Source organism: Pelobates fuscus, chromosome 5 (assembly GCF_036172605.1).
Source record: "Pelobates fuscus isolate aPelFus1 chromosome 5, aPelFus1.pri, whole genome shotgun sequence".
NCBI lineage: Eukaryota > Metazoa > Chordata > Amphibia > Anura > Pelobatidae > Pelobates > Pelobates fuscus.
Window position 1 is genome coordinate 117255857 of NC_086321.1, and position 22604 is coordinate 117278460.

At 38.8% G+C, this 22604-nt stretch overlaps 1 protein-coding gene across 1 annotated transcript in view; it reads left to right on the forward strand.

The window, feature by feature from the left end:
* ZNRF3 (zinc and ring finger 3) overlaps positions 1-22604 on the forward strand; it is a 130450-nt gene that overhangs the window by 97775 nt on the left and 10071 nt on the right. The window lies entirely within an intron of this gene.

Below are 22604 nucleotides of genomic sequence, written 5' to 3' on the forward strand. Positions count from 1 at the left end.
CAGACAGACGCACACGCACTGACCCATGCAGACTGACGCACACGCACTGACCCATGCAGACTGACGCACACGCACTGACCCATGCAGACTGAAGAACATGCACTGACCCATGCAGACTGACGCAAATGCACTGACCCATGCAGACTGACGCGCGCACACACTGACCCATGCAGACTGACGTGCACACACACTGATGAATGCAGACTGACGCGTGCACACACACTGACCCATACTGCAGACACACGCTGACCCATACTGCAGACACACGCTGACCCATACTGCAGACACACACTGACCCATACTGCAGACACACTCTGACCTGACCCATACTGCAGACACACTCTGACCTGACCCATACTGCAGACACACACTGACCCATACAAACACAAATTCTTCACAAATACACATTGATCCACTTACCTTTCTTCATATTTGACTGCCTCTCATGTGTTACTGGCCTCTTCCCTGTGCCTGGCCGCCTTCACTCCGTCTCAGCCCCTGCTATGCTCCTGCCCACTTATCCTCATGTACAGGGCAAGGGACGGGAGCCAGAAATGTAAGTGCCCTCGCGCTGTTGCGACAATGGGAGTCCTTGTGGGGGGCCTGGCTGAGCAGGCTGAAGTGGATGCCGCCGGACCAGTGTTACACTGGGCGGTAGACAGCAGCCATGTAAGTGCTCCATATCGCCCGATAACATGGCCAGCCGCACGATTTCTATAATTATTTAAACATAGAGGGGCGGCCAAACGAGCAGAGCAGTAAAGCTCCCGCCTGCACCCCCCCTTAAAGAAGTGCACTAGGCGGCCGCCTAGTTGGTCTATAGGAAGCGCCGGCCCTGGATATAGGACATTTTTTATTTTTTATTTTATTTAAAAAAGATTTTACCAGGAAGGTTAAATATTTAGAGAATTATCCAGGTTTTATTTCTTTGTGTGCTAAAGCAGCTATAGAATGGAAATCATTTTGTATCTGCTGTGGCCTTAGCCAAATAAGTGGCAGGTAATCTTTCTTGGGAGCCATGTTTCCTGCTGTGATCGGACTCTTTTTGTCTATTTTGTATCAGCCTTTGTAAAGGTATAAACAGCCTGGCACCTTTAAGTTATATCTCATCTATAATTTCTATATGAAACGGTCTGCTCGTATGTGCTGACAGTGGGTTACTGGATTCATACACACAACAAATAAGGTAGAAACTGTACCTATATAGAATGCTACCTACATAGAATAATTACAGCATAATGTAGCTCTTCTAGTTAATGTATACACACTGTCTCTATTGCAGAGACTAGTTAAAGCCATAGTAATTTCCATACAGGGGAGCATGATCCGCCTTTCATAGCTTAGTGAAGATGGGAAAAGTTTTCCCATCAATAATTCTACAGCTAGCAATGTAAAGCGTTATCATAAACATACAACTTAAGTTTGTTTACTGATCTCATGACCTGTGGGAACCTGTTAAAGATGTTTACTCTTGCTCACTGACATAGTTAACCCTATGAGTTTTAGCAGAAGGTATGTAGTATGTCTGACGGTTAAGGAGTTCAGTGTTTGCTATGAACTCTGCTAGCCTACAGTTTGTGGTTTACTTACTAAGCTAGTTAATTTCTGGTGAATCTAAACTGAAACCTCTAAATTGACTTAAATCGTTATGGATGAATTTTCACTGCATTATCGTCTTTGTCAAATAACACCCCACATCTCTTTTGATGACAAATGTTTGCGCTACAATCACTAGAATAGGTTATTACTTTCTTTCTTGGTATTTGCTCAGTAACATTGAAGCCATCATTATTAATGCATTTAAATACAGAGATATCAATACCTTATTTAGATGACACAGACAGAAGGAGCTATTTACCGAGAGAGTTAAATAGAGGTGTAATATTCTGTACTCTCAGACACTTTCGAGACAATATTTTGTAATCACATCTACCCTAGTTATGTGTGCATATATTTATTCTGTGACTAAAATAACAGATTTGAAATAAATCGCAGCTATTGACTATTCACTAGGGAATTGCAATCTTAGGCTCAAAATACATTGGATTAACGCATGGGAATAGAGAATAGGCTGGCAATTTTGATCTATACATTTTGCTGGCAGATTCACAAATTGTATACGTTGTAGAATTGTGACATAGAGCACTGCTGTCATTGAACATTCACAAGATATCACCGTGTAGAACAGGTCATTCATTTTATATGACAGACTTTTTGTGATTTTTTTTTTTTTTCTTCTTTTCTTTTGCATTTGCTGGCAGGTAACATTTATTTTTTTAAGCTTATGGTTGGGATTTTACATTTACAAAATGTCGATCAATTTAAGTGCTTTGAGTCATTATATCACTGTAAAGAATCATGCTGTTATGTTTTTGACTTAACTATCAAGGCCTACAAGTTGCTGGTTTAATGATCAAACCCTGAAGCCTGTGTTAGTTTGACATCTTTATTTCAGCAACGTACTTGCAGAACAGATTTATTATCAATGTAATACATTAATAAGTCAATTAATTAATCCATTAATTTAACAATGAATTAGTCAATACATTTTCACTATGATGGTTAATAGCAAATTTGATAATACTTTAGCATTAGTTTATTGGTTGTATAGCAAATATAGCTACATCAGGGTTTTTATACAGTTCACCTGATATCACAGGGGTCAGTTCATGACACTGCAGGAGACTAGTAGGGATTCTATGGCTGGCATTCCATTAGTCTGTCAAACCACAAGTGCCAAATATCAGCTCAATGGGCTCCAAAACCAGACTCCTGACATGTCTGTTTCCTTGGTTACTCAAAACAGAGACCCTGAGCCTGACTTTCCAAGTGGAAATCTTTCTGGATACTCCTGATCATGTTCCTGTGGCTTCCCTGGCTACCCCCCTCATCATGCAGGATGGACACCTGCTTCTGCTGAATTCTCATAGTGCCTTTGATGTTGTGCAGGCAGCAGTGGGTGGGAATGGGGAGGGAGGAGGAAAGTGGGTTATGGGGCCCATCTTTCTGCCTAGACTAAGAGACAAGCAATGTCCAGACTTGTCAAAAAGGAATTGAGTGTTTATCTATGTAAACCACAACCTCCCCAGGCATTCTCTCAGGTGTGTGTCTGAGACAGTGGGAATATGAGAAATACACACATACAACTTCAATTGAGTAGTAAATATGTGGATCCCCCGCTAAAATATAGCTGGGTTTACTTTGTCATCATTTTCACCTTTATTTACAGGAATAATTTCCTTCTTTTTTTCTTTTTTTATTGCATTGTAACCATAGTTACATTAAAACAGCCACTGCTGCAATTTGATAATCTTATATACCTTAACCAGTTAGGTTCCAGAATTGTTATCAGACAATAGTTCTAGACACACAGGTTGCTGTGGATGGTCTGGAAAGCTATCGGTAAAATTAGGAAAACAAAATCAATTTGTCAGGAGTGGAAACGGGTAATGACTCACAGTTATGTTTAGAAAAACATTGAGAATTATTCTCACCTATACCTAAAGCCAACAATCACAAAAGGGAACGCAGAGACCCATTACATATTGAATGTCCGTCAGCAAAACAGGGCTCTCTGTGCACATAGTACTGCAAAGGTGCTCTTGCATGATCACAAATAACTGAAATAGCATTCAGATGTGAGTGTCTAAAGGAACAAGCAGTGTAGTTACCAAATAGCCTGCTGTAGTGGCACTATCCTAGTGTCATTTGTCACAATGTTTCAGTATGGATTGGCAATTTACCTGGGTGATACTACATGCCCATGGTCAGAGCCCCTGTTTGTGGACATTTCTGTGGTACATTCAACAATGATATAAAAGCATGGTTAACATTTTAATGGTTCCAGATTGAGAGTGTTAGGAAATATGCTTGTCTTGAATTAGTTTTATCGTAAAGAACAGTCACTTTTGAACTGCAATTGGCTAGGTACTAAAACCAAGGCATCTCATTTAGGTTATAGTGGCAGCAGGAAGCCCTGTCACTATCTTTCCATTCCCCAGCAGCTACTAAAACTACTTCTTACACATTAATCCAAGCAGTGATAGGCAGTGGTGAATGTATGAGAATGTCAACCTATCACAGATGCTCAATGCTTGTATGAGTTGGTATAACTTCCTCTGCTGATTTTACCCTCATTGAGTGTTAAAGGATCACCCCACTCACATAAAGCACACAAGGACACTATAGGCACCCAGACCACCTCATGTCATTGAAGAAGTCTGGGTACAATGTCCCCGTCCCTTAAAGGACATGGTACATTTTACCCCTTGATTTAATAGTGAGCCTCGGGACTCCTGGCACCATAACAACTTTATTTAGATGTTGTTTTGGTGCCTGCAGTCTTCCTTTAAACCTGCAATCTAAAACACTTCCGTTTTAATGAAGTTATAATGTTTACATTGCAGGGTGAAGACTGCCTCTAGTGGCTGTCTACCAGACAGCCACTAGAGGTGCTTCCTGCTGTTTCACGGAGTTTGATTCAAATTTTGCACAAGGACATCGAAAAAAAAGTAAACCCCATAGGAAATCAGTGAATCAATGCTTTCCTCTGGGGAAGGCCTAATGCGCACTTCTGGGGAAACTGGAGAGGGTTTGCAAAGGTTGCAGTCAACCATCCGATCTGCAGTTTTTGAAAGAAAACATGCAGGAAAAATACATGCAGGAAAATGAAAAAATGTTTTCTTTGGAAGTATATCCATTGAGTTGTTTAAAAAATAAAAAAAATAAAAATCAATAGCATAACTATAACCGGTTCAACGAGATGAAGTAGTTCTAGTGCCTAGAATTTCCCTTGGATTCATTTTTTGTTAGATGCAGGATAGAAACAGTTCCTCTGTATATATGTATACATGTATATACTGAAAACTGGACGCCAGCATATTAATAGCTATTGTTTTGTTGTGCTGGCTTTAAATCCTAGACTAAAGTGCTGTATAAAAATATTTTGGTTCTACTAAGCATATTTAGGAATCCTTTGTGGGCTATATCTGATATATGGGCTCCCAGCTGGACATGCCTTTTATAGGGAATATATTGGGCATTGTGCAAAGCTATTGTTGATGTTAGTTACAGGATAGGAAATAAGACTAAACTATGAATGGGGGTTTGGCAAATCTCCCCTTTGCCCAAACACATGTTGGCATAGAATATACGTACTTCCAGAACCTATAATTACTTTTACATTTTGAACTGAATGAAAAGTACACAAGAGCCACAGGATCTCATGTGCCTAATTTAGAGCAATAATAGTATTTCTCATTGTGACATGGCATAGATGGAAAAGGGTGAGGTTGTGTTACATTTTCTTGTTGCAACCTCAATAAAATAATTATTGAAACATTGCAAACTACCTGTGTGTTACAGGGGTTCTCCAGTCACTGGTATGTTACGGAGCAGTGGCTGCTCTCTTTAGTAGTCTAGCAGCAATTTTGCCATAATCTCTACAACTAATCCTCCTGCTGTAATATCATAAACTCTTATTTCTGCTGGGTATATTTCTCAAACATGAACAGGTTGAGCTATTTTTATAGTTGTACCCCAGTTAGGTAATTCACGAACGAACACGGTTTTGTATATTTTTTATATCTTTGTGTAATTTAAAACACCCAAGAAGGTGACTTCCCAACTTGTGTTATGGTGGCCTTGGGGTATAGCATAGGGTAGATAAACTAAACTGAAGTTGTCCACCAGGGGCGCTGCAATCTTCTTTTTTCAATTCCTGTTGGTTTGTCCGGTAGAGAATCATGCAAGTACAAAACTAATGTCTGAGTGTGGATCCTGTAATGTAAAACAAGTTTTGTGATCTTCAAAAATAATCCTAATTCCCATAGCCATCAGTAGAGACTGCTCTGGGAAATGGCAAAACGTAATCTGCCTCTTGTATACAACAAAGTAGTCCCTACTTTTTCTTATGTCTTTTGAATGCGTCAGAATTTTAATGAAATACCAATGCGGTCAATGTGAGTATTTGGTCAGAGAATTCTGGGAATTTTTTTCCTACAACATCTTGGAACACCATAGTTGGATACAAGATGATTATACAATGTGATTTGGCTGCACTATACTACTGATTGGCCCTACATTTAGCACCATTCTTGGTATAAACTGACTACTATCTCAGTGTATCCCTTTTAAACTATTTTCTAAATAGGAGGTAAGGATTGCTTCTCCCTCCCAGTAAAAATAAAACATTTAAGCTGTCTGAGTGGTACTATTTAGATGTTGTTTTGGTGCCTGCAGTCTTCCTTTAAACCTGCAATCTAAAACACTTCCGTTTTAATGAAGTTATAATGTTTACATTGCAGGGTGAAGACTGCCTCTAGTGGCTGTCTACCAGACAGCCACTAGAGGTGCTTCCTGCTGTTTCACGGAGTTTGATTCAAATTTTGCACAAGGACATCGAAAAAAAAGTAAACCCCATAGGAAATCAGTGAATCAATGCTTTCCTCTGGGGAAGGCCTAATGCGCACTTCTGGGGAAACTGGAGAGGGTTTGCAAAGGTTGCAGTCAACCATCCGATCTGCAGTTTTTGAAAGAAAACATGCAGGAAAAATACATGCAGGAAAATGAAAAAATGTTTTCTTTGGAAGTATATCCATTGAGTTGTTTAAAAAATAAAAAAAATAAAAATCAATAGCATAACTATAACCGGTTCAACGAGATGAAGTAGTTCTAGTGCCTAGAATTTCCCTTGGATTCATTTTTTGTTAGATGCAGGATAGAAACAGTTCCTCTGTATATATGTATACATGTATATACTGAAAACTGGACGCCAGCATATTAATAGCTATTGTTTTGTTGTGCTGGCTTTAAATCCTAGACTAAAGTGCTGTATAAAAATATTTTGGTTCTACTAAGCATATTTAGGAATCCTTTGTGGGCTATATCTGATATATGGGCTCCCAGCTGGACATGCCTTTTATAGGGAATATATTGGGCATTGTGCAAAGCTATTGTTGATGTTAGTTACAGGATAGGAAATAAGACTAAACTATGAATGGGGGTTTGGCAAATCTCCCCTTTGCCCAAACACATGTTGGCATAGAATATACGTACTTCCAGAACCTATAATTACTTTTACATTTTGAACTGAATGAAAAGTACACAAGAGCCACAGGATCTCATGTGCCTAATTTAGAGCAATAATAGTATTTCTCATTGTGACATGGCATAGATGGAAAAGGGTGAGGTTGTGTTACATTTTCTTGTTGCAACCTCAATAAAATAATTATTGAAACATTGCAAACTACCTGTGTGTTACAGGGGTTCTCCAGTCACTGGTATGTTACGGAGCAGTGGCTGCTCTCTTTAGTAGTCTAGCAGCAATTTTGCCATAATCTCTACAACTAATCCTCCTGCTGTAATATCATAAACTCTTATTTCTGCTGGGTATATTTCTCAAACATGAACAGGTTGAGCTATTTTTATAGTTGTACCCCAGTTAGGTAATTCACGAACGAACACGGTTTTGTATATTTTTTATATCTTTGTGTAATTTAAAACACCCAAGAAGGTGACTTCCCAACTTGTGTTATGGTGGCCTTGGGGTATAGCATAGGGTAGATAAACTAAACTGAAGTTGTCCACCAGGGGCGCTGCAATCTTCTTTTTTCAATTCCTGTTGGTTTGTCCGGTAGAGAATCATGCAAGTACAAAACTAATGTCTGAGTGTGGATCCTGTAATGTAAAACAAGTTTTGTGATCTTCAAAAATAATCCTAATTCCCATAGCCATCAGTAGAGACTGCTCTGGGAAATGGCAAAACGTAATCTGCCTCTTGTATACAACAAAGTAGTCCCTACTTTTTCTTATGTCTTTTGAATGCGTCAGAATTTTAATGAAATACCAATGCGGTCAATGTGAGTATTTGGTCAGAGAATTCTGGGAATTTTTTTCCTACAACATCTTGGAACACCATAGTTGGATACAAGATGATTATACAATGTGATTTGGCTGCACTATACTACTGATTGGCCCTACATTTAGCACCATTCTTGGTATAAACTGACTACTATCTCAGTGTATCCCTTTTAAACTATTTTCTAAATAGGAGGTAAGGATTGCTTCTCCCTCCCAGTAAAAATAAAACATTTAAGCTGTCTGAGTGGTACTTAGGATTTTAAGGCAAGAAGGGGCACACTAATATTGTGATTTTATTTTTTTCATGGACCTTTGAGAATCGTCTTGTCACATCAATCACTTTTTTAATTAGGGCCTAGGAGCTACAGAGACCAGACTCATTATTCTTTGTCATTTGAATTTCTTCTAAATCTGCTTATCTTATTGCACAGACAAAACCTGCCTGCTTTAGCTCCCTCCAGGGGTTGGTCTTAAACAACAGAAATTACTTAAAATCAATGTGTTACTTCTAGAAGTCCATGTTGGCAGGCTTGTAATGTGTGCATTTTTATTTTGGGCTAGAAAATATATTGTAAATACAGCACGCTCTTTATCAAACAAGTTCAATTCTATTAACACTTTGACATTGTTCGAATTAACAATGAATTGTGATACCTTTAAAACCAAGTTTGGTAAATGTAAGTAAAAATAGCCATAATTTAACCGGTAGTTAGTAACAGGAAAACTATTGTGATTGATTGAAAATAATTTAGTCAAGTTGGCTATTTACCAAAACTGTCCCTACATAGGTCTGCATGGAAATGCCATGCTCAGATTGTGTCTGTAGGTAGCAGTTTGTTAGAGAGAAACTAGTAGACTATATCCCACTGTAGTGTTCATGGTTCCATGAGTTTCCTTTCGTCATCCCACTGTTAGTAGTCACACTATTTACTGATGGTTTGACACTTACCTTGGTCCTTTGGGCACCTCTGCCAAAGCTTCATTTTGTGATAGCACTTATACTTACCTCCCCATTAGTGATGTGAATTCCTCCCATGTTTGGTCTGAATTCATGGCTTAGAGTGTCAGCTGATGCTCTTAGCCAAGAAACAAAATATAACAATGACACTGTCCAACATACAGTAGCTTTAAGGACACCGATTCTGCCTAAAATTCAGCAATATGCAACCAAATACAAACAAAATCATTAGATATATTACAATATGAAGCCAAATCAGAAGCATTTCTGGGATCTAGAAAGCTTCAATCCTTAAGGCGGCACTGTCATGCCTAACTTACCTTTCTTTAATCGCTTCCTCTTCTCTCCCTCTCTCAGGATATGTTCTCCGTTTCTTCCTATCTGATCTAGTTTTCTTTAAAACAAAGACATATTAGGGACTACTTTGTCTTATCTATTTATCCTACGCCTGACCAGCAATGACCAGCGGAGAAGCAAAGTGTGCTACATTTCCTGTGGTCAGAGCAATTGCCCATAAGTCTCACTTTTCCTCCGTGATGTCGCGATGCTTCCTGTCAGTATTCCTGAACGGATGCTGGCAAAACTACCAAATTTCGGCCTAACAGAATGAGAACAGTTGGTTCATTCATGCTAGGACGACATTCGGTACTTTTAGGTCGGTTCAAAATATCATTCGAATGAATCAAATTCCGATTTGTGTCGCGGCTGCATCTTGCAGTACTGGTTAAATTAATACCCCATGTGTTACTGTTTAAAAATGTTAAACATTCCACTAAGGCTTCCGAACCTCCTCTCTAGATAAAAATAAAATATCATGTATCTCTGTACCAGCAATAGGTGACCAAGCTTTCCCCCAGCTATGTTCATCGTAGACTAAATGATTTTTTCCAAAAGGACATAAATAAATTGGCATAGCTGGGGGCAAACTTGGTCCCCATGGCCGTTCCATTAATCTGTAAAAAGAACACATCTTTAAACCAGAAAACCAGACCCTTTAATAAAATAGTACTCTTATAAACACTTTTGGCATCTGCTTCCTGCTTATATAGGAGTGTAGTCCTCAACTACACATTGTGCTGTTATTGAGCCTATTGTGATGGCTCCATCTTTGTGAGTATAATTCCACATGATCATTCTCCTTCTTATATTGGATATACAATATTGCACTATATACTTTCTTTGTTTGAGCCTATATATAGGACAAAAGAAAGGATTACACATAAAGAAAGGAAAGGTCGCCTAAATGGACCTACTGGCTATTCATCCTTGAGCTAGGTTTTTAGCTCAAAAGAATGTGAGTGGTTCCATACTTTATACAGTACAAATGCCCCTAGTCACCCCCACCCAAAAAAATGAAATAAGTCCTACCTACCCCCCTCACCCTAAAAATAGTGAGCTTGGAGACAATTATTATTATTATTATCATTATTATGATATTTATATAGCGCCATCAAATTCTGCAGCGCTTTACAATGGGTGGACGAACAGACATGTAGTTGTAACCAGACAAGTTGGACACACAGGAACAGAGGGGTTGAGGGCCCTGCTCAATGAGCTTACATGCTAGAGGGAGTGGGGTAAAATGACACAAAAAGGTAAGGATTAGTATTAGACAAATACCTGTAAATAAATAAATAAAAATACTTACCATTTGATGTCGTCTTTTTTTCTAAAACCTTCTTTTTTAGCCCCCAAAAAAGCCAAATAAAAAGCCACAAAAACCTGTTGAACGAAAAAAACAAGAGCGCAAAAAAAAAAAATTGCGACGCTGAAAAAGTAGTCCATCGTCACCCAGTGAGAGCACGGCGCAGACTGAGATCCGCAGGGCGGGGAAAGGCTTAAAAAGCATTCCCACACCCTGCAATTTGACTTAGAGCGCTCTGTTTGGTTGGGCTGGAATCCAACCAATCATAGTGCTCTGAGTCATTTTACACAGCGTGGGAAAGTTCTTTGGAATTTTCCCATGCTGTGTAATTTGAATCATAACCCTCTGATTGGTTGAAACCCCCCTTATTGTAATTGTAATCATGGGTGGGGGTTGGAGGGGAAAGACAATAGGTTCCCCCCATTTTCATTTAGGGCCCCCACCCGCCGCTCTTGGGTGGGGGGAGCACAATAGTCCCCCTCCTCTACTTTTTCATTTGAGGTCGGGGAGGGACAATAGATTCCCCCACTGTCTTTTAGGGCCCCCACCCGCCGCTCATGGGTGGGGGTCAAGGGGGACCCTATGTCCACCGTTTATTTGCATAGCCCCCTCGCGGGGCATGGGTGGGAGCTAGGGGACACACACAATGTGTTGGTTAATAGATGCAGCATCATCTATTGGGACCATTTGTTCGAAGGGTGGGGGGGGGGGGCTTCTTTGTTTTTTTTACAACAGTGAACAGCCACAGGCTGCTCACTGTTTATTAGACGTGCCCCGAGTAGGGGCATTCAGGATATTTTAATCTCCCCTATGCTAATATGGGGGTAATATTGACCCCCATAGAGTGAGGGAGGACATGGGGGGCTTAGAAAGTTGCGGGGAGCACTGCTCCCTCCCGCTTCTATTTTTATATTTTACAAGGAAGGAGCCATGCGCCGGTAGCTCCATCCTTGTAATATACTGAACGAACGAACATGGTGTTTGTTTGTTCGTCTGAAATTTCTTTTCATTCCTTCGTCTTTCTGACAAATGAATGAATAGACAAAATTCCCGTAGGGAATACCCAAGTGTTTAACTGGGCATGTGCAGGAATTTCACAGCGCTGTCTAGTGTGGGCAAATGACGTGTCCCACAGGGACTTCATCTACCCACACAAAGATGGCGGTGCCCAGGACCTAGGTTCGTTTACGAAATGAAGATTTAAAAATTGTTAATATGGGGGCTTAGAGGCATTTGGGGGTGACTTGGGGGGACAATTAGATGTAGTGGAGTCGGGAGGGGGGTTAAAAAAACAACAACCTGGATTCAGCCATGATAGTGCCGCTTTAAGGAAACTTACTACTTATCAAATGGACAGCTCCGGGGTATACTGGGCACCATATCCACCACAGTGGGCTGTAGTGGATATTGTGCATATCTGCCCATTTAAAATTGGTGAAATGTTTAGTGACGTAATGTAAAAATTATGCTACTTCATTGGCACAATTTTGGGGTCATTCCCTTCATGATCCCTGGATGTATGCATGCAAGCTCTTTATCAACGCAAAAAAATCCTTGAGGAAATCATGGGGCATTAAGAGATTTGTTTTGCTGTGCTGTGATAAATAACGGTTAAGTACAATCAGTTATTATTCTCTTGGCAAACTCTATCATGCTTTTATTTTTCAAAGATACATTTACAAGAAGTACAAAGTAAGCTATTCTTTTTTCTGATTAGACATGAAATTCCAAGAAGTTATGGAATTTGAAGTCACAAGGCATTCATTTTCCTGAAGTTCCATGCATGAGTTTCTCTCTTATCTTATAAGTGGATTCCATTGACTATTTTTCCGTGCATTGTAGTCAAACCAAACAAGCCACTGTGGTCCTGTGGGATAGGGAGGAGGACCTGATCACTTGTATACATACACTTAAAGTGGCATTCCCAGGTGTGTTGGGCAAGAACCTGTGGAGAGGCAGTTAAATATTCTAACAACACAGCTGGCAAAGAAAAAGCAGAATAATGAGGACTTGTGTTACATGTCTTAACAGCCACTGTAGGTATCCACCAGTGCGTGAACAATGTATCCTGCTAACCGAGGCTTGCGGTACGAACACCTGCGCGCAAGCACATACACACACTGAGTAACTCTGAGTGTAGCCCTGCTATATTGGCCGTACATTTTGATTTGTGTTACTGTTTTAGTAAAAACAAACAAGTATATGCCTACATGCATACATATATTATAATCATCAACCCCCCTCCCAAAAAAAAATTATAATAAATATATATGTATAATTTTATTTTTTTATGTTATTTTATTGCATGATGCCAAAAGCATATTTAAACAAAAACAAATTTAAGTAAAATCACTTCCACCTTTGCCTCCAAGATGAAGTATTATAACACGGAAAGAAAAACCGCAAAATATGAAAACATACAGCTGTCTCAGCTGTTTTCTAATCATAATCAAAGCTATACAGCAGCTGCTCATATGTGCATTAGGACCAGGTGGAAGTTTTTTTTTCATGAAGGAAAAAATATTAATTGTACTTGCACAGATTGATTGCATTTTTCGGGGTTATCCCAAAACTTTCTTGAGTAGCCTCATTCATATATTTCATGAATTAAACCACTGTTACTGGGTCTGTTGTACATGACCTAGATTTAGTGGATGTGTGAAATGTCCCTGTTCCTTTAATAATACATTGTAATAGCACTTAGGGTTCTACCGGACAAGGAGAGAATATAATCGTTTGATCCAACCTAACAGCTAGACGTCTGAATATGTTTTGGGTACTGTGGGATGATGTATAATGAGCATTACTAAGGCATTTAGAACATGGGGTAAAATGTGGAACTATTACCTTGCTTTCTAGAGTAATTGCAAAGAAAATAAAGAAACCTTCCTTTTAGTTACACCCTAAATATCCCTAAATATTTGTACAAATGACCTCCTTATGCACTTTTTTCCCAATACTTGTGCAATATGTATTAAGTTGTTATGTGTATTTTGTATACCCTGCAGTAGGCCACAACATGATTATACGAGTTTCATAGACAGGTCTTGTATACACAAGCATTGGCAAAATGGACTCTGTATGCCAATTCAGTGAATGGCCTCAGGCCATTGCATTTTAGGGCCAGTGTAAAACTCAAGGTGTGTTTTTGTGCCATTCCTAAAACAACTTTCATTTGCTGCCTAGTGATGTGTTTTTGTTGTAGCACAAAAGATTAAAGAAAAACAAAAACAAAAGAGACAAAACTTTTTACAAATGGCATTAGCAACATTAAATTGCTGTGGCTTGACTCCGAGACCTGGCCATATTTCCTCCTTTAATTCATTTGGGAATGATTTTTATTTATTTTTAAACTACAGAGCAATTTTTGTAGTTCCAATTGACTCTGCGCAAAGTACACTTCATAGCATTGTGTTCCGAGACGACTGGAGGATTTCACAGAAAGTCTTTGATTAGGATGAAAGGGAGAAAGTAAAGTAATTTAAAAGAGAAGTATTTGCGAGCTGTCTCAGTGGGAGAACAGCGGGTGATCCCACACTGCCCCATTTCATCTCTTCTCTCGCTCTTTATTGTACGCCCTATGTGCGCGTCTCTACTGCTGGTTTTCTTCCCGAAGCGTCCAATAAGACTGTAACCATGGTCCCTGGGAAGCTGTTCTTGTCATGTGCCACAAAGAAGCCCCCTAAGTCTTCAGCCACCCACATCCAATGTACTGCACGCAGACATCAGAGAGAGAGACAGGGAATACATTGTAGATACAGCGGCACAGACCGCTGTCTGTTCCAATTGATTACATGTAATACCTGGGTGGATTGTCTGGAGCACTGTAGCTCTGTAGTACTAACTCATTACATCGACATTCCATGCTGATACAAAATACACATATCAGTGTGCAGCTACCCACTGACGCAGATCATACTTTTACATCTAAATAAATTGCACATTTTTTCATATGGTTACTCATTATTACATTGAATTTTTTTACTGGGTTCTTCAGTTTTCATAATTTTGTGGATCAAATATGATAATTTTTTGGGTGGGTGGGGTTTGAAAAGAAGGTTGAATATTTATTATAACTATTAAGAGTAGTAGCATGTATAAAGCGACAACATATTACGCAGCACTTTGCAATAATGGCATGGAGATATTTTACATTAATTTGCATACAGGATATTAACAGAGAAGTGAAGAAAGCCCTGCTCAAACAAGCTACAACTAATGAGAATTTATTCAAAAAGTCACAACCTCTTGGATTCTGTTTTGGATTCTTACATGAGTAGGTGCCCTAATCAGAAAAAGGGAAACTAATCGGGAGGAGTAAGTAATAGAGGAAAACAGATATATTTCATGTTGCAGTCAGTTAGTGCTTTGAATCAGGAAGGGAGTATACGGAGACACATCTTATATTAATGTTCCTCTGGTCACTAGTTTAGCACTTTCCAAAGCCCAGGGTCAAAACATTCTCTGTACACGTGTTCGTGTGCCCATGCAAGAATTCTGTAGGTGGATCCATGAACAAGGTGTGAGATGTCCTCTCCCATTGCATAACTGGTGCCCACACGTTCCTCCACTCTTGTTCCCCTTCCCCCAACCTTTCTTTTCTTTAGCTTCTCCTTTCTTATTTCAGCAGCAGAGGTTGGGAACATTGCCTATTTCCTTCCCTTTTATCATCGCCGCCAGAATGACCTGTGAATTGTACATTAACCACCCACTGCCTCTGATCTGTTAATCATTAATTTTGTCCGTTAATGCTGCAAGTATCAACAGCGTTCTCTTGTCTCCTGCCCTGTGTTCTCACTGCTCCCGCCTCTCCTGCAAGGCTAGGGGTCGGCTGAGGAACTTGGGAAAGTACCCGGGTGAACTCGCATATCAAACCAGGTGGCAGTGGCACCCACAGGAAAGTTGCAGGGTGCTGAACTCCTTTGGCCGTTGAGCCATTTTGCAACAAAACACAGCTGACAGCAGAACACAGATATCTGGCATTACCTGCGCATCTCTCAACAGACCTTTTTCATTGCAAAATCAAGTTATTTCTCTGCGCCGCACACAAAGAGTTAAATTACTATGCAATCCAAGCTCTCCAAATATTCTAGTCAATAAAACACAGACAGCACATGAATTGTGTATCCTTCAAGTCACACTATACGTTAATGGTTAATATTTACATTAAAACATATTTGCTTAAAAATGTTTGAAATTGCACTCTAGCGATGGGCAAACATTCTCACAAATTTGGTGTATTTGAAATTATTATTTTTGTTTTGGGGGGTGGGGGTTATGATCTACTTCTTTTGTTATAGCAAAATGTCAATGTTGATCTTGTAGAACTGAGCAGCTTTCTGGGAAAATAAACAGTGAATTGCAGTGATTTTTACTATGCTCTAACCTTGTATTGTTATCATTCTGAATTGGTTCTGTTTTTACAGAGAACATTAAATTGCCCACAATGACAACATCACAAGGACAGATAAGCTAAAAGAAGCAGGTGCCAAGCAATCCTCTCATTTCATCAGCACTTTCATACAATGCCATTGACGCATATTATAAGCTCCATAATAAAATGGTGGCAATGTAAGAAGTATCTGAATATAACAGCAGTCGGTTTATAACAGGGTAAACATCTCATGTAATAAATATCTGATTCTAACTGAGCGCATATCCTATAATAAGCATCAAAACATAATTGTAGTCACCACATTTTACAGCATACTATATATTGTTAGCAGGACATAAAATATCACATTCTATGCTACACGCCAGGCCTTAAAAGGTACACATCCGTCTGGAAGGTACATGACTCACTAGGGAGAGTTTCTACTCGCCAGGGCTGAATTTTCACTAGCCAATGGCTAGAGGCGAGGGGAAACTTTAAGGCCTGCATTATATCTTATGATTTTATACCATTTAAAGTGTGTGTGTATATATGTATATGTATGTATGTATGTGTGTGTGTATATATTATATATAGTGAGTGTTACTGAATATATACCATACAGACTGTCACTTTCCAAACCATATATAAGGCACTGATCCTATAACTAGCAGTGAGTGCCATTGATCCCATATATGGTCAGTGCCTTTGAACCACCTACAATATGCTGTGTGCCACTAATCCCATACCACATACACTGAGTGATGGAGCAAGATGTATGATGCATGACTATTTTTACTGCCATGTTCCGTCTACTACGATTGAACTTCTGAATCTCCGAAAGTTCACATTTATTTCACAGCAGACGTTAATCTAACTATTTCAGCTGCTGTACATCGATAGCATTAATATTTTATGCACTACTGAGAAACGAGGTTACAGCTCTGTTCAAAATGCGCTCACGTTTGACCTAATTTTAGATATTCTTTTTTTTCCCATAGAAGACACATATACATCCCTTTGTACAGCGCTACGGAATCTGATGGCGCTATATAAATAATAAAATAATAATAATAATAATATAGTAGAGCGGAATGCTTGTGTGTGTCATATAGGAAATCCCAGGAATTAAAATGCGTGTTTTTGTTGCGTGTACTCTACGTCTGCAGATTGTTTAGCCGATCACACTTTGTTCTCTCCCCATTATAAGGTCTGTATTGTGGAATGAAAGTGTTGAAATGTTAGTGTTCGGAAGGAACTGTTAAAACTTGCCTAGTAGGTGCTACATGCCTGAGTGCTTTCGCTCTATGACTTGTAGGTATAATGTAGATGACCAGTGGATATTTAAACAAAGAGTACTATTGATAAGCCAATAGACACCCCTTCTGTGTTTGTTAGGGTCATTTTGCACCATCCCTTCAAATATTTACAAGGTTCATACATTCAGGAAATTGTCTCTACAAACATGTCCCGCTATTGAAGACAGAAGACAACATGCAGAATACAAATGTATACACTCACACACAAGCACACAACCTTTCACCAGCAAAGCCATGGAATCCTTATTTGTGTTAGAATCTTACCTTCTTGTCTGTATTCATACATGCGGAGTAAATTCTTATCAACCACATTCGAGTGTTATTTGGTCACTTTGCAAGAACCATATTGTACATCTCTGGGTCTGCTACAATAATGATTGGCCACCACCACCTTATATGAAATTGTTACATACGGTAAGTATATACAGTCTTCAAGATTGTTATCTAGGTTATTTACTAGAAATTACTGGAATTGTGAGTTCAAAACCACCAAGTTGAAAAAATATTTGAGGCCAGTTTAACCCCTTAAGGACCAAACTTCTGGAATAAAAGGGAATCATGACATGTCACACATATCATGTGTCCTTAATGGGTTAAATGGGGCTTTTTTTTTTTACTAGGATGTAACTGCCACTAAATGCTGGTTGGAGATTTTTCTAAAGCAGGCAATTTGACCTCAATTTGGCAAATCGGTTTTCAATTGACTACAATTCACTATTTTGTAGATATAAACCTGGGTGCATTATGGTTTATGGTAAATCTCCCACTGCTGCAAAATTCAAGTCGGTCATTAAAAAAAGTTACAGACCGTCTCATAACCTACAATATCAATAAATCAAAGGTCTTTTTTTTTTTTTTTTACCTAAATGCTGCTTCCCAAAGTGGGAACGTTTGGAGTTCTGTGAAAAATGTAAATCGTTCTACAGTGAGCAGCTTTAATTTTTCTAAAATGCTAATATTCCTTTTAGATTTTACACAGCCTATAAACCATCTGTCAGTTGCAAGTTAATGTATTATATCTGGCACACAGATGTTCTATGTGTATGGTGCTGTGTTTTAGACAATAGATGTAAGAGGTGCTTTGTTCTGTGTCCATCACACCATAATGTAGCACAGGTTACGCTATATAATGCAGCTTCTCTAAAAGGCGGGAAGCAGCACAGGTGATGCAACAGTGTGTGCAGAGCAAGAGACATGGACTTTGAGTGTCCTTGAATCTCTAATCCCTGCACATGTCCTGTATATGCGATACATACAATCATATCCATTCATCTGTGTCAGCATAAGTTCTTTGGTGAATTCATTAATGCAGATAAAATGCTTACACACCATCACATATCACATTGTTTTGCAAAATGAAGGCTACAGTTAACATGCGGAGGGAGCAGAACTAAATGTTTAAATGTGGGCAGATAAAGCCATAGTAGGCACAGAATTTTCCCTGTTTTTGAACTGTAGCGCTCCCTCCCCCATGTGTGCATGCCGAGCATTCTGGGAGTTGTAATGTAATAGCCACAGTTCTTTTAATATGTTATTTTTTTATATTATTGCATCATTTTTAAAACACAACTTTAAATAAAATGACAAGATACAACTGCTATAATGCCGTCAATGAACTTGCTCAGGTTCTGAGGCAGGTGCTTCTACCGCAGCTCCCGGAATAATAAGGTCACTGGAGATCATGTGTATACACAGGCATAACACTCTCACTTGAACAAATGGCATCACAGATTTTGCATCTCCATGTACAATGCATTCAGAAGGTACATGTATCACAGAATTTGTTATCGTTTTCTCCTCAATATATTACCAAAAGCAAAATAAATCCAGGGTAATAAATAAGCAGTGTTATATATATATATATATATATATATATATATAAATATATAAAACACTGCTATATATATATATTTTTTTCTTTTTTTAAATCAAATTGATCAATTAGCACATATTTTTCTACTTAAAAAATAAATTTTAATTAATTAACAAGACATAATAAAAAGCAATATGTTGTAACAATGTAAATGGTTCAGTAGCAGTAATAGTAGTTTTTGGAATAAATTATATTTTGTATTTGAAATTTTATACCGTGAACAAAGGCATTATATCAATTGATGTAGATTAACTTCTATATCCTGTGTGTGTTGTATTTTAAAAAGTATCAAGTGTGTGCCCTGGATATGTGCTCTGATAAAAAGGTGTTTTGTCTAAAAATATATTTGAGATATTTAAGTTTTTTTTTAGAAAAAGGATTCTATATTCACCAGAACAGCTTAATGTAGTTGTTCTGGTGAGTATAGTCAGTCCTGCAGGATTTTTAATGTAAGTGTTTACATTACTGCCTAGGAACACCTCTAGTGGCCACTCATCAGACAGCGACTAGAGGTGCTTCCTGGGTCAGTGCTGCACAGTGTTTCCACGCTCTGCATGGAGACGCTGAACTTTTTTCATAGAAATGCATTGATCCTCTATGAGGAGATGCTGATTAGCCAGGACGGTATTTGGCTCCGCCCCACCTCTGTGGCTGAGATAATCAGAATTTATGATATCAGCCAATCCAATACTTCCCTATGGAAGCAAGCATTGTGATTTGCTGAGATCATGCCAAGGAGGCGAGTTGGGGGCGAAGTCAGCGCCGGCAGACCTGTGTGACGCTTGAATAAAGGGGAGTTTTTACTACCGTATATTTAATTTTTAATTTTTTTTAAATGCTCTACTGGCACTCAAATGACTTAGAGGTGCTGGTATTATGGCCCACACTCCAAAAGATACCCTAAAATAAACAAAAAATAATAATACTGCACTCACCAAAATGTTAATGCTAAGCTTAATATGTAGTATTTATTAAGTTAAAAAGGTTTATGTGAAAAATAATTCTATATGTTTTTCCAACAAAATAGTTTTAGTTCAAAAGAAAATTGCCAAAATTTGACCAAAGTAAATATATATCATAGACTTAACCACTTAATTGTCTAAACTGAGTGTACCAACATAGTATAACGATCACAGTTTTCAAGTAAATTCAGAAAATAATTCCATATACAAATCTTTAGATGTTCTTGGAATGGTGAATAAATTCTTCGTTTGTAGTAGATAGTGGAACAGTTCATAGTTTAGTTTGAATCTCAAACTGCTGAAGATTATAATAGTAATTGTCATTATTCTCAGAGCACAATTAACCATAAGGAGACCCTAGGCATCCACCTATAGCCCAGGGGTTAGACAGGTACCCTGGAAACATGAATTTCCTTGGCCTTAATTACCATCACTTTGTTTACAATGAAGGAGGGATGAGGGTAAATCGGTAACTTGCCTAGATAGATCCCTGTGAGATCTTAATCCTTCTCTGATACTACAGAGCAATGTTTTTTGTGGTTTTTTACAAAGTGTGATTTTGGGGCAGATATCAAAGATTACCAAAATACTGGCTTAACTTTTATTTTCTCCTTAAACAGCTCGTTATATGTATCTCTGTGAGTTTTTAGTAGGCCGACAACAGGCGAGAGAACAAAATTAGCAGAAATGATAAGAAGGCCAGTGAATGAAAGTTAAAAAAATAATAAATATATATATATATATTTATATATAGATAGTTTTTTTTTTGTTTTTTATTTAAACTGCATAAAAATGTAATCTCAGACACAAAAATAATCCAATTTTGTAGGAGGGAAGGAATTCAGATGAGAGGGAGAGAGGAGAATAAGGAGAAGCGAATAGAGGAGAAGGGAGAGTAAGTGATTGCATTCCATGTTGTTTGTGGCTTCAAAGCTTTGATCTCCTGCCAAGAGAACCTGCAAGGTCGAAGCCGGCAGCCCTGAAGTTCCGGATATGGGAAGCTTGTGGAATGCCGGAGTGGATGTATGAAGTGTGTGTAATGTATTTGATTGGTGCATTCACTAGTGAGACGGCTCCACTGAGAGCATGTCATTCCCTTTAACTGTAGGATGTGATATTTAATAACTTTTATACCTTCAAAAGCATTAAGAGATACACATGACTGCTCTGATCCACTTATGTGTGCAAGACTTTAACCCTTTTAGTGCCACAAGGATTGCAAATCAATTTTCTTAGGGCAGCAATGAATCTGAAATGTTGCGTCTTTAACCCTTTAGGCATCTTATGGGTGACGGGTTTCTTAGTTTACTTATCTCCCATTCATGTTTTGACAAGCCCTCATCGTTTTTGCGGTGGATTGCAGGTTTCGTTAACTACATATGCAAGGTTTGGGGATTAGCTTTTTTTTCAACCTCTGCTATTTCAGCCTCGGTTTTCTTACTTGTTTTGACAACTCATCTGAATTCAATTGTTGGGAATTCATTGTGAATTTACAATTTTATGCCAAAATAGCCAATCTAAAAGCAGGTCTGACTTTTTAAATTCACTTTTTATTTTCAATCATTCACACTTTAGTGGAATAATCCTGACAGGTCTAGTGACTAAAGCCTTCATTTAATGAAACTGAAGGTCTCATATGTCACCTGAATTTGCACCCTACAAACCTAGACAAGCATAAAGTATTTATTAGACGTCTTCATGTAATTAAACTCGGCCGCCTTTTAAAAAGTACCGTGAACGTACTCTTGATCAACCTGTGCACAGATATTTCTATGTATGCTGCTGGGATATCATTTGTAGCAAAATGGCTCCAGATGTGGAATAGGCTGCATGAATTTGAGATTTATTCCACAATTGAAGAAGTGCCCGGGTTTGTTTATCTCTGTTTAAAGTGAACATAATGCTGCTGTTTTCTTTTGTTCAAAATATTTTCATTTGAATGAGTGGAAAAGGTTCAGCTTGGATCAGAATGTCTAAACTTGAAATGTCATCAAGTGTTTGTGTTGTGCCAGCTTATTCTGTACCACAGTACAATGTATCGACACTGATAAACGAATAAAAGGAAAAAACATGCCATACCATGAAAACATTAGGGCCTGTCATGAATTTGTGTTTAGTACAGGCTGTGCGTGTGTGACCTCTAGTGGCAAGAGTTTAATACAACAGTTACATTAAAAGGACAATGCAGGCACCCAGACCACTTCTGCCCATTGGAGTGGTCTGGGTGCCAACTACCATCACCCTTAACCCTGCAAGTGTAATTATTGCAGGGTTAAGTCCTCCTGTAGTGGCAGTTAGCCTCTAGAGGGACTTCAGTGTTCTTAGAACACGAAAAGTGTTTTAAACAACGCTGGGCGTCCTCACGCTATGCATGAGGACCTCCAGCGTCGCCGGAATCCCCACAGAAAAGCATTGAATAGGTCTAATGCGCGTGTGGGCATTGACGTCGGCGGGGGAGGAGCGTGGGTGAAGCCTGACCCAGCACCGAGGGACATCGACACTGGATTCAGGTAAGTCATTGAACAGGTTTGTTTTCCAGGCACTGGAGAGTCCCTTTAAGACTTGCTTAGTTCATCCTACTGGTTGGCAAGTACCTTTTAACAGGTAAAGGCATCA